The sequence below is a fragment of the Chiloscyllium punctatum genome, chromosome 18, assembly GCF_047496795.1.
Source record: "Chiloscyllium punctatum isolate Juve2018m chromosome 18, sChiPun1.3, whole genome shotgun sequence".
Classification (NCBI taxonomy): Eukaryota; Metazoa; Chordata; class Chondrichthyes; order Orectolobiformes; family Hemiscylliidae; genus Chiloscyllium; species Chiloscyllium punctatum.
The window spans coordinates 92,687,634-92,700,625 of NC_092756.1; the positions used below are offsets into that span (position 1 = coordinate 92,687,634).

Consider the following 12,992-nt stretch of genomic DNA (forward strand, 5'->3'; position numbering starts at 1 on the left):
TGACACACATATTCACCATCACAGCAACATGCTGACACACATATCCACCATCACAGCATCATTCTGACACACATATTCACCATCACAGCAACACGCTGACACACACATTCACCATCACAGCAACACGCTGACACACATATTCACCATCACAGCAACACTCTGACACACATATTCACCATCACAGCAACATTATGACACACATAACCACCATCACAGCAACCCGCTGACACAAATATTCACCATCACAGCAACATTATGACACACATATTCACCATCACAGCAACCCGCTGACACAAATATTCACCATCACAGCAACATTCTGATACACATATTCACCGTCACAGCAACACGCTGACACACATATTTACCATCACACCAATACGCTGACACACATATTCACCATCACAGCAACACTGACACACATATCCACCATCACAGCAACACACTGACACACATATCCATCATCACAGCAACACGCTGACACACATATTCACCATCACAGTGACATTCTGACACACATATTCACCATCACAGCAACACTTTGACTCACATATACACCATCACAGCAACACACTGACACACATATCCACCATCACAGCGACACACTGACACACATATCCACCATCACAGCGACATTCTGACACATATATTCACCACATAGTGATACCCTGACCCACATATTCACCATCACAGCAACACGCTGACACATATATTCACCATCATAGCGACATTCTGACACACATATTCACCATCACAGCAACACGCTGACACATATATTCACCATCATAGCGACATTCTGACACACATATTCACCATCACAGCAACACTCTGATACACTTATTCACCATCACAACAACAATCTGACACAAATATTCACCATCACAGCCATGCTTTGACACACATATTCACCATCACAGCAACACCCTGACACAAACAGCCACCATCACAGCAACACCCTGAAACTATTATTTAGTTATCTTAGCTATAGGACATCTGGGAGGTGTTCAGTCGCTCCTAAGGTTAGTGTCCTTGGCCCAACTATTATCAAAGGCATCGTCAATGACCTTCCCCCCCATCATAAGGTCAGAAGTGAAGAGGTTGACTGAGGATTGCACAACGTTCAGATACTGAAGCTGCTCATGTTTATGTGCAGTAAGATCTAAATAACATCTGGGTTTTGGCTGACAACTGGCAACAAACACACACCCCACACATGTGTCGAGCAATGACTATCACCAAGAGAGAATCTAACCATTGCCCCTTGATGTTCAAGGGCGTTACCAAGACTGAATCCCCCACTGTCGAAATCCTGGGGCCTTATCACAAATGAAACTGCACCAGACACATAAACACTACAACAGGAGAACAGAGATTGGGATTGCTGCAGTGAGTAACTCACCCCCTGACGTTCCAAAGCCTGTCCACCATCGCCAAGGCACAAGTCAGGAGTGTGAGGGAATACTCCCCACTTGCCTGGATGGGTGCAGCTCCAAAAACACTCAAGAAGCTTCACACCATCCAGGACAAAGCAGCCCCCGCTCACTTGGCACCACATCCAATACCTCCAACACAAAGTAACACCGTTAAAGTGAAGTGCAAATGAAGCAAGAGTAATGTGAATAGAGGTTTTCACCCAGTGAGTAGTTAGGATATAGAATGCACTGCCTGGAGGCAGGTTCCGTTGGATAGACACGGTGAGCTGGGAGAAATAGGAGACTCCCACTAGATGCTAGATCTGGTGCAGGCGAGACAGGCCAAATGGACTCCTTCCATGCTGTAACAATTCTGTCACCATTCACTCCTCCTGCAGAGGCAGCAGTGTAAACCACTGATGAGATGCACTGCAGCCTCTCACCAAGACTCCATCAACCACCACTCCCTACACCAGATTAGATTAGATTCCCTACAGTGTGGAAACAGGCCCTTCAGCCCAACCAGTCCACACCAACCCTCCAAAGAGTAACCCAGCCAGACCCATTTCCCTCTGAACAGGGTGACACGATGGCACAGTGGTTAGCACTGCTGCCTCACAGTATCAGAAATCCGGGTTTAATTCCAGCCTTGGGCAACTGTCTGTGCGGAGTTTGCACATTCTCCCTGTGCGTGCGTGGGTTTCCTCCGGGTGCTTCGGTTTCCTCCCACAGTCCAAAGATATGCAGGTCAGGTAAATTGACCATGCTAAATTACCCGTAGTTTTAGGTGAAGGGGTAAATGTAGGGGAATGGGTCTGGGTGGGTTGCTTTTTGGAGGGTCGGTGTGGACTTGTTAGGCTGAAGGGCCTGTTTCCACACTGTAAGTAATCAAAAGCACCTAACACTATGGGCAATTTATTATGGCCAATTCACCTGACCTGCACATGTGGGAGGAAACTGGAGCACCTGGAGGAAACCCACGCAGACACGGGGAGAATGTGCAAACTCCACACAATTAGTCACCTGAGGCTGGATTTGAACCATGGATCCTGGTGCTGTGAGGCAGCAGTGCTAACCGCTGAGCCACCATGCTTCCCAACCCATGGGAATACCACCCCTTACAAGTTCCCTTCCGAGCGTTGCATCATCCTTGGAAGCATATCACTTGCTCCTTCAGTGACACTGGAACTCCCTCTCTAACAGGGCTGTGGGAGGCCCGACACCAGACAGGATGCAGTCATCCCAAATGTGGAAATTGCGTCACTGGATGTAGGTTTGCTCGCTGAGCTGGAAGGTTCATTTTCAGACATTCTGTCACCATACTCGGTCACATCGTGACTGAGCCTCCAGATGAAGCCCTGTTGGCTTCACTGTTGGAAGAGGACAGGATGGCTGTTAGTAAAGAACTTCCAATTAAACCTGTTGAACTATAACCTGGTGTTGTGTGATTTTAACTTTATTAAAGCTGGAAGGGGTTCAGAAAGGATTGACCAGGATGTTGCCGGGGTGGAGGGTTCAAGTTATAAGGAGAGGCTGGATAGGCCGGGACTTTTTTCACTGGATCGTAGGAGGTTGAGGGGTGTCTTTCCAGAGGTTTATAAAATCATGAGGGGCATAGATATGATGAATGGCAGGTCCCTTTTCTGTAGGCTGGGGGATTTCAAGCTGAGAGGACATCATTTTAAAATAAGAGGCGAAAGACTTTAAAAAGACAGGAGGGATAACCTTACAGAGAGTGGTTTGTGCACAGAATGAACTTCCAGAGGAAGTAATGGATGCGGGGACAATTACGACATTGAAAAGATATTTGGAGAAGGTCATGAATAGGAACAGTTTGGAGGGAAATGGGCCAAGCACAGGCAGGTGGGGCTGGTTTATTTTGAAATTATGGTCGACATGGACTTGTTGGACCAAAGGGTCTTTTACCATACTGTATGAGTCTATGACTCGTTGGAGGCTGAGGGGTGACCTTATAGAGGTTTATAAAATCATGAGGGACATGGATAGGATAAATAGACAAAATCTTTTCTCTGGGGTGTCCAGAACTAGAGGGCATAGGTTTAGGGTGAGAGGGCAAAGATATAAGAGAGACCTAAGGGGCAACTTTTTCATGCAGAGGGTGGTACGTGTATGGAATGAGCTGCCAGAGGAAGTGGTGGAGGCTGGTACAATTACAACTTTTAAAAGGCATTTGGATGGGTATATGAATAGGAAGGGTTTGGAGGGATATGGGCCGGGTGCTGGCAGGTGGGACTAGATTGGGTTGGGATATCTAGTCGGCATGGACGGGTTGGACCGAAGGGTCTGTTTCCATATTGTATGAGTCTATGACTTGATGAACATGTTCCTCATTGGAAGAGGAAATGGATCCCACTGTGGCTCTCACCTGAAGCAAATCCGAACCAAGCACATAAACTCAGGACTGACATCAGCCAGACACCACTTTAGCAGCTGCAACACTGACAACATGAGAGCAACAACTTTACTGAGCAGATGTTAATACCTTTCAAGGCTGCTTGGGCCTTCTAGTCTGTTATGAAATAAAGATATTTAAATCCCTTTTTTCAAAATAAAATTCAGAAACAGGCTGCAGCTGTCAGTGAGGGCTATAAAGACAGCTCTGTGCTTGACACTTCCCTCAGGGCAGGAGAAAGTGAGGACTGCAGATGCTGGAGATCAGGGTTGAGAATGTGGTGCTGGAAAAGCGCAGCGGGTCAGGCAGCATCCAAGAAGCAGGAGAATCGACGTTTCGGGCAAACGCGCTACATCAGGAATTCCTGACCCACTGTGCATTTCCAGCACCACACTCTCAACAACTGAGGTTGGACAGGACATCGGTGAGGCCTCTTCTCGAATACTGGAGGGGGGGGGGGGGGAGGGGGGGGGGGCGGGGGGGGGGGGGGAGAGCGAGCTAGGGTGGAGAAAGAGAGGGGATGGAGAGAGAGAAGGAGGGGTAGAAATGGAGAGAGAATGAGTGGGAGGGAGGGGGAGAGAGGGAAAGAGAGAGGGACAGAGGGAGGGAGGGGGAGGAGGGAGAGAGGGAGACAAGGACAGAGGGAGAGCGGGAGAGAGAGAGAAAGAGAGAGAGGCAGGGAGAGGGGGGGAGGGAATGAGAGGTTCAAGTCTTGGTTGCAATGGTAGAGTGGTGGAAATCAGAAATGTGTAAGAGGGCAGGAGTGGAGAAATGTGAGAAACTGGGGCAGGAGAGCAGGGGGAGGGGGGAGGGATGCACAAGGTGGGGGAAGGAGAGGCAGGGGGAGTCACAGGCGGGGGGAGGGGGACGCACTGGTGGGGGGAGGTACAGGCGGGTGGAGGCACTGGTGGAGGGAGAAGCACAGGCGGAAGAAGCACAGGCGGGAGATGCATGGGCAGGGGGAGGCACGGGCTGGGGGGAGACACGGGCTGGGGGGAGACACGGGCTGGGGGGAGACACGGGCTGGGGGGAGACACGGGCTGGGGGGAGACACGGGCTGGGGGGAGACACGGGCGGGGGGAGGCACGGGCTGGGGGGAGGCACGGGCTGGGGGGAGGCACGGGCTGGGGGGAGGCACGGGCTGGGGGGAGACACGGGCGGGGGGAGGCACGGGCTGGGGGGAGGCACGGGCTGGGGGGAGGCACGGGCTGGGGGGAGGCACGGGCCGGGGGAGGCACGGGCGGGGGGGAGGCACGGGCGGGGGGAGGCACGGGCGGGGGGGGAGATGCACAGGCGGGGGGAGGCACGGGCGGGGGGGAGATGCACAGGTGGGGGGGAGATGCACAGGTGGGGGGGAGATGCACAGGTGGGGGGGAGATGCACAGGCGGGGGGAGGGATGCATGGGTGGGGGGGCGATGCATGGGTGGGGGGGGATGCACGGGGGGGGATGCACGGGCGGGGGGGATGCACGGGCTTGGGGGTGGAGGGGAGGGGAACGGGGAGGCACAGGGGCGGCATGGGGTAGGTGGGGGTTGGTCTTGAGGCTGAGAAGAATGGACAAAATCACAAGGACTTCACGAACAACAACTTCAACCTTAAGGTGAAGCTCTTGCTGGAGCAGAAACTAACACAGGTCTGTCCCTATCCCTGTCCCTGTCCCTGTCCCTGTCCCTATCCCTGTCCCTGTCCCTGTCCCTGTCCCTGCCCCTGTCCCTGTCCCTGCCCCTGTCCCTGCCCCTGCCCCTGTCCCTGCCCCTGCCCCTGTCCCTGTCCCTGCCCCTGTCCCTGTCCCTATCCCTATCCCTGCCCCTGCCCCTGTCCCTGTCCCTGTCCCTGCCCCTGTCCCTGTCCCTGTCCCTGTCCCTGTCCCTATCCCTATTCCTGCCCCTGTCCCTATCCCTGTCCCTATCCCTGCCCCTGCCCCTGCCCCTGCCCCTGTCCCTGTCCCTGTCCCTGCCCCTGTCCCTGTCCCTGCCCCTGTCCCTGTCCCTATCCCTATCCCTGTCCCTGTCCCTGTCCCTATCCCTGCCCCTGTCCCGTGTGGCTCCATCATTGCAACATGGCCACACTCAGGCGAGGGAACATTAATGGGCTTTCTTGAAGAAATGCTGAGGGAGGATATCTCTGCAGCTTCCAGGTTTAAGCTGCAGGTCCATGTGGAGAAAGTGAGGACTACAGATGCTGGAGATCAGGGCCCCACGTTCCGACTGCAGTTCCATGTGAATCTGACCCTCTAATGATCTCGCTCTTTAAGCACACGCTAAGGCAATTATTCATAAAGTAAACGTATGTCCAGTGATCCTTTCCCTACACCCTGTGCCATAGTCTTCCCTCAAACTTTTGGTTCATGGGCTGTATATGGCTTTCATCACACACTGCCTGAGCACTCCAGGCCATTCCCTGACAATCTCCCTTTCCCCTGAGGCAGCACTCCCCAGCCCCTCTGTCTGCTCCCTTTGAGGATATGTGCAATATGGGTGTGCTCTCGAAGCATTTCCCTGCACACGGACATATTGTGCTTCTCTGCTTCCTGGGATGTTCCATCGCTGAGGAACTGGGAGGGGCAGGCCCTGGCCTGGTGGTATTATCTCTGGACTGTTAATCCAGAGACCCAGGTGACATTCTGTGGAGCCAGTTCAAATCCCACCACCGCACATGATGGAATTGGAATCGACTGATAACCGTGACGTTATTGCCGATGGTCAGGAAAAACCCATCTGGTTCAGTAAGGCCCTTTAGGGAAGGAAACTGCTATCCCTTTGGGGCAGCACGGTGGCTCAGTGGTTAGCACTGCTGCCTCACAGCGGCAGGGACCCAGGTTCGATTCCCCCCTTGGGCAACTGTCTGTGTAGAGTTTGCACGTTCTCCCTGTGTCTGCGTGGGTTTCCTCCCACAGTCTAAAGATGTGCAGGTTAGGGTGAATTGGCCATGTGAAATTGCCCATAGTGTTAGGTGCATTAGTCAGAGAGAAATTGGTCTGGATGGGTTACTCTTTGGAGGGTCGGTGTGGACTTGTTGGGCCGAAGGGTCTGTTTCCACACTGTAGGGAATCTAACCTTGTCTTATCCAATCTGGCCGACTTATAACTCCAGATCCACGGCTGCCTTCTAAACTGCCTTCTGGATTGGCAATAAATGCTGGGCCTAGCCAGCAACACCCTCATCCATGAATGAAAAACTAAAAAACCTGACTGGAACAGCGGTAAAGATCCTTCACGGAAAACCATGACTGATGACAGCGGTCTCCCGGACTCAAATCCCCTCACTACAGAAGAGAGTGGGCTGGACTGTCCCCTCCAAACCAGGGAGGGAGGTGACAGGCGATATGGTGAGGTGGGTTCTGAAGGTGAGCAAGTACCCCCTATTCCAGAGGACTCGAATGTATCAGTGCGTCAGCATGAAGTGGTGGAGGGGCAGATGGGAACATGGCCCGTAGCTCCACCAGGAAGTCAGGATAAACTGGCCACTTGGATGAGGACTGGGATGTGTAGGGAGTTCCTGGATGAGGACTGGGATGTGTAGGGAGTTCCTGGATGAGGACTGGGATGTGTAGGGAGTTCCTGTGTGTGTTATTCTGATTTGCAGAATCTTTTGAAAGTCACGCTCAGCAACCAACACTTATTCGCCAGGCAGATCCAGGCAGACCGACAGGCAGACCCTGACAGGCAGACCCAGGCAGACCAACAGGCAGACCCTGACAGGCAGACCCTGACAGGCAGATCCTGACAGACCCTGAGAGACCCCAACAGGCAGACCAACAGGCAGACCCTGACAGGCGGACCCTGACAGGCAGATCCTGACAGACCCAGGCAGACCAACAGGCAGACCCTGACAGGCAGACCCTGACAGGCAGACCCAGGCAGACCCTGACAGGCAGACCCTAATAGACAGACCCTGACGAGCCCTGACAGACTCTGACAGACGATAAGAAGAACAGCAGCCACCCCTACAGGCAGTTACTCTGTGGCTTGATAATGCCGTGTGGTATTTATTGCAGCATCTCACTGAAATCTATCGGCTCCTTCAGGGGCTTTAACAGGGTGAATGCTGAGAGGGTGTTTCCCCTCACTGGAGAATCTAGGACCAGAGGGCCCAGTCTCAGAATAAATAATTTCAGGCTGAGATGAGGAGGAATTTCCTCTCTCAGAGGGACCAGTGCCTTTGGGACTCCTTGCCACAGAACGCTGTGGGGGTGCACAGTCTCTGTGTATGCTTAAGGCGGAGATTGATTCTTGATCGGGCAGGGAATCATGGGAAAGGGCAAGAAAATAGACATGAGGAATGTCAGATCAGTTACAAGCCTATCAAACGGTGGGGCAGGCTCGAGGGGCTGAATGGCCTCCTCCTGTTCCTGTTTCTTATGGTTTCCCAAACTAGAGGGCATAGGTTTAAGGTGAGAGGGGAAAGATATAAAAGGAACCTTAGGGGCAATGTTTTCACACAGAGGGTGGTGCGTGTATGGAAGGAGCTGCCAGAGGAAGTGGTGGAGCAAGTGGTACAATTGCAACATTTAAAAGGCATCTGGATGGGTATATGAAGAGGAAGGGTTTAGGGGAATATGGGCCAAGTGCTGGCAAATGGGACTAGATTAGTTTAGGATATCTGGTTGGCATGGTTGAGTTGGACCAAAGGGTCTGTTTCTGTGCTGTATGACTCTACAACTCCATGGATGATCTGCCTCTCTGGTGGCAATCATTCTCTTTCACTTGTTCCTGAAATCTAAAGTCTAGTACGTCATGGAGCAGAGTCAATGGGCTGGATTGGACAGCCACACGGAACATCTCTGAAGGGTTCCAAGCTCAGGTGCCGTGTGGTGTGATCTGTTGCTATGGGACTGTGGGGCTCCCTACACCAAATGGACTGCAACGATTCAAGAAGGCACCTTCTCAAGTGACGAGTAGGGACGGGCAGTTAATGTTGGCCCAGCTCACAACACCCGCATCCTCTGAAAACAAATCAACAAAGAACAACAATGCCACCTCAGAAGCACACGTTCAGTAGATACTCTCGGGTAAAGGTACAGTTAACCCTTTACTTCCCAGCTCCTTCATTGCTTTCTCAGCCTCACCCATCGACTACTCCAACCATCTCCCACCAGTTCCCTGTTAGCCTGGCAGTGCTGTAACCATGACCACATCACCGTGGAGACACACAGCACCTTGGATGTGGTAGCATATCTGAAGGTGCTCTCTGGAAGTCAAACCCAATTTGAACACCAAGACAAAGAAGGAGACTTTTGGGGCACGGGTCATTGAAGCCTTGGTGAGGGCAGCTCTTAGGGACTGTGGGAAAGTAAGGTGAGAGACTGAGAGATTTAGAGAGGGATTTACTGAATTTAGGATGGCAAATTTCCTTCCCTACAGGGCACCAGATGGAGTTTTAACCTGCTGTAGTTACATGATCACCATTAGGCATTCCAGAACCTTCTGCCATGATGGGATTTGAACCCAGGAGTCCCGAATGGAGTTAAATTATAAAACAGTCCACCAGGCCCTTCAACCCACCATACCCGTGCTGACCATGATGCCATTCTAAACTAACTCCATCTACCTGCACTTGGTCCACGTACCTCTATTCCCTGGTCGTTCAAGCGTCTGTCTAAATGTCTCTTAAACATTGCTATTGTATCTGCATTTACCATCTCCCCACGCAGCACATGACAGCCAACAATCACCCTCTGTGTAAAATACTTGCCTTGCACATAGAGTCAGAGGGTCATACAGCATTGAAATAGACCGTTGGGTCTAACCAGTCCACGCCAACCATGCTGACTAAACTAGACCCACCTGCCTGCGTTTGGCCCATCTCCCTCCTATCCATGTACTTATCCATTTCACTGGAGTTTAGGAGGCTGAGGTATGGCCATAGAGAGGTTTTTAAAACCATTGAGGGGCAAAGATAAGGTGAATAGCAAAGCTCTTTTCCTGAGGATGGGGGAGTTTAAACTGAGAGGAGAAAGATTTTAACAAGGGGGGAAACGTTATCTTATGCAGAGAGTGGTTGGTATCTGGAATGAACTTCCAGAGGAAGTGGTGGATGTAGCACAGCTATACTTTGTCCTTTAAACTTCCCCCTTTCACCTTAAACCAATAGCTCCTTGTATTTGACAGCTCCACTGTGGGATAAAGACCCTGATGATCCACCCTATCCAAGCCTCTCCGCATCTTACACACCTGGATCAGGTCGCCTCTCAGCCTCCACCTGAACACACTCCCCATTTATCCAACCTCTCCTTATAGCTGGTATGCCCCAATCCAGGCAACGTCCTGGGGACCTCTTTCACCCTTTCTGTTTCTTTTATTCTCTCATGACATAGAGTCATAGAGATGTACAGCACGGAAATAGACCCTTCGGTCCAACTTGTCCAGATATCCCAACCCAATCTAGTCCCACCTGCCAGCACCCAGCCCATATTCCCCTAAACCCTTCCTATTCATATACCCATCCAAATGCCTTTTAAATGTTGCAATTGTACCAGCCTCCACCACTTCCTCTGGCAGCTCATTCCATACACGTACCACCCTCTGTGTGAAAAAGTTACCCCTTAGGTCTCTTTTATTTCTTTCCCCTCTCACCCTAAACCTATGCCCTCTAGTTCTGGACTCCGCCACCCCAGGGAAAAGACTTTGTCTATTTATCCTATCCGTGCCCCATTTGTTACTCATCCCAAATTGCCCTTGAGCTGAGCAGCTTTGTTTCAGAGGGCAGTTAAGAGTTGACCACCTTGCTGTGGGTCTGGAGTCACATGTAGGCCAGACTGGGTAAGGATGACAGATTTCCTTCCCTGAGGGACATTGACGACTCTGAAAAATTTTGTGATAATTGACGATAAATCCACGCTTGCCATTACTGAGACTGGCTGTCAGTCTGATTGAATTTAAGGTGGGGTGTCAGTAGACCGTTGACATCATCTGGACACCACCATGTCTCCTAACAATGGGGAGAAAGGATGTGGCTATGAAAATGCAAGATCAATGTCTACTTTAGCAAGTAGCGGCACAACATTTGGATCAATACTTCAAACCTAGCTTTGGTGATAGAATCTCGGGGCAAGGAGGGACCCAAACCCGGGGGTAATGGAGATTTACTCCCAATATCAGCTTCCACCTTAAAACATCTTCAGAGGGAGCTATGAACAAAAGCCCATCTTCAAATTTTGAAACCCAGGAGTTGTTTGTGCACCAGATACCAGGATATCAATCCCTGAACAAGGACACCAGCAATGAGAGTTTAATTCCAAAAGACTGGGTAATTACAAATTGTCTATTGTGGCTAGGCCAGTATTGATTGACCATTCCTCATTGTCCAGAAGGTGGTTAAGAGTGCTGTGGGTCTGGAGTCACATGCTGGTGTTGAGGACATTAATGAACCAGATGGGCTTTTCCAAGAATTGGCAATGGATTCATGGTCATCATTAGACTCTTAATCGCAAATTTGTTACTAAATTTCCTGGAGTAATCGAGTCCAGGTCCCCATTATTTCGGCCTCTGGATTCATAGTCTATCATTGATACCATTAGGACCACCACCCCTTCAGTAAACTGCTTCAGTTATATAAAGGTTTCCTCGCTCTGACCAATCACCAGCCAAGACCACCATCATTATGCTGCAGTAACCTCCCCCAAACTGACAGGACGGCAAAAAGACTCTCATCACCCAATGGGGTACAAAACAATCCGTTTCCCCTTCAGTTTCCATATTTCCACATCTTGAGAAGAGCAGCGTTCAAAGAAACTGATGAAAAGAGACATAATGCCCCCATGTGATTGTTTTTTTAACTCTAGCGTAGCACATAGCAGTGTCCTGGAGATTGACCTTTGATTCCTGGAGTTGGGTGGTTAATCTTCAAGGTTGGGAGGTCAATCCTCGAGATGGTTCAATCCTGAAGGGTAGGGAGCCCTATTTCCATCACAGTTGGGGTTTTAGTGGAGTTACAACAGCCAAAACCCAAACCCTGACCATTTTCTCAGCCGTCTCTCTCTCTCTCTCTCTCTCTCTCTGTTTAGACCCAGAAGTGAAGGCCCCAGGATGGAAACCATTTTGTTCGGTCAGCCACCTGACCTTTAACTTTTGGTGCGCTCACTGTTCTGTCCGGAATGTCGGTTAGAGTCTCGGATGTGGGGTGTTAAATGGAGCATGGTTTGATTTGATTTTGTTTGAAACAGTGGGCTGGTTTTCCACAGATGGTGCCTCATGTGAATTTGAGTTCTGGCTGCCTGTCTCATACTGCCATCTACAGACTCCCATCTCACACTGACTCATGTTCATCACATCTGAATGAAGCAGGATCACCGACTCTGAGGGAGTAAGGTGAGGGCCCTCGCCTTGGCGGGTGTGGAGGAGCGAAGGTGGTAGATTGGGGAGATTCTACAGCTTCAAGGGCACAGGGTCCACACAGCAGCCTCGGGCCCAGGCAGGCTCCAAACACAAAACTAGGCCCTGACAATATTACAAAAAGGGAGCAGCTTTCTGTCAGTGTACTCCCTTAACTCCGTCATTGCCACTTCCAGTACTGCTCTCTCAATGTTCTGAACCCTTTCCAAAGAGTCCCGGGAACCCAATATGGGGAACAAATCAGAAAATTACATGCTGGTTCCATAAAAATATAAGATGGTTGGTAGCCCTGGAAGCAGCAGTTATTATAACCACTACCAGAGAGGCAGACAGCTCTCTTCAATCTTATGTACATTCACCAGGAGGCAGCTCCTTCACATGTGTAGCCTTCTCTTATTTCTCACTCTCACCATGGGCAATTTAGCATGGCTAATCCACCCTAACCTGAATATTGTTAGACTGTGGGAGGACATGGGGAGAATGTGCAAACTCCACACAGACAGTTGCCTGAGGCTGGAATCGAACCCGAGTCCCTGGCGTTGTAAGGCAGCAGTGCTAACCACTGAGCCACTGTGCTACCCACAGCACTCTGCGAGACTGTTTACAGTGCAGGCCCATCGGCCCATCGTGCTGAGGTTGGCTCTCTGCCACAGCCATCGACCTCGTGACCCCTGCCTTGCCACCCAACGCCCTCTTCCTGTTCCGACAATGATCCAAATCTGTTTCAGAGGCCGCAAGGTGAGGTCTCAGGAACACCTCCCCCCTCTCCAACTCACGATGTCCACACACTTGGCACGTTGGGCAAATGAAAGGAGAGTGCGTTTTTGGAACGCC

General features: G+C 51.0%; 1 protein-coding gene across 4 annotated transcripts in view; it reads right to left on the reverse strand.

Annotated features, from left to right (window-relative positions):
• Positions 1-12,992, reverse strand: part of LOC140489334 (SH3 and multiple ankyrin repeat domains protein 1-like) — a 431,419-nt gene that overhangs the window by 168,582 nt on the left and 249,845 nt on the right. The gene's annotated exons all lie outside the window — the stretch shown is intronic.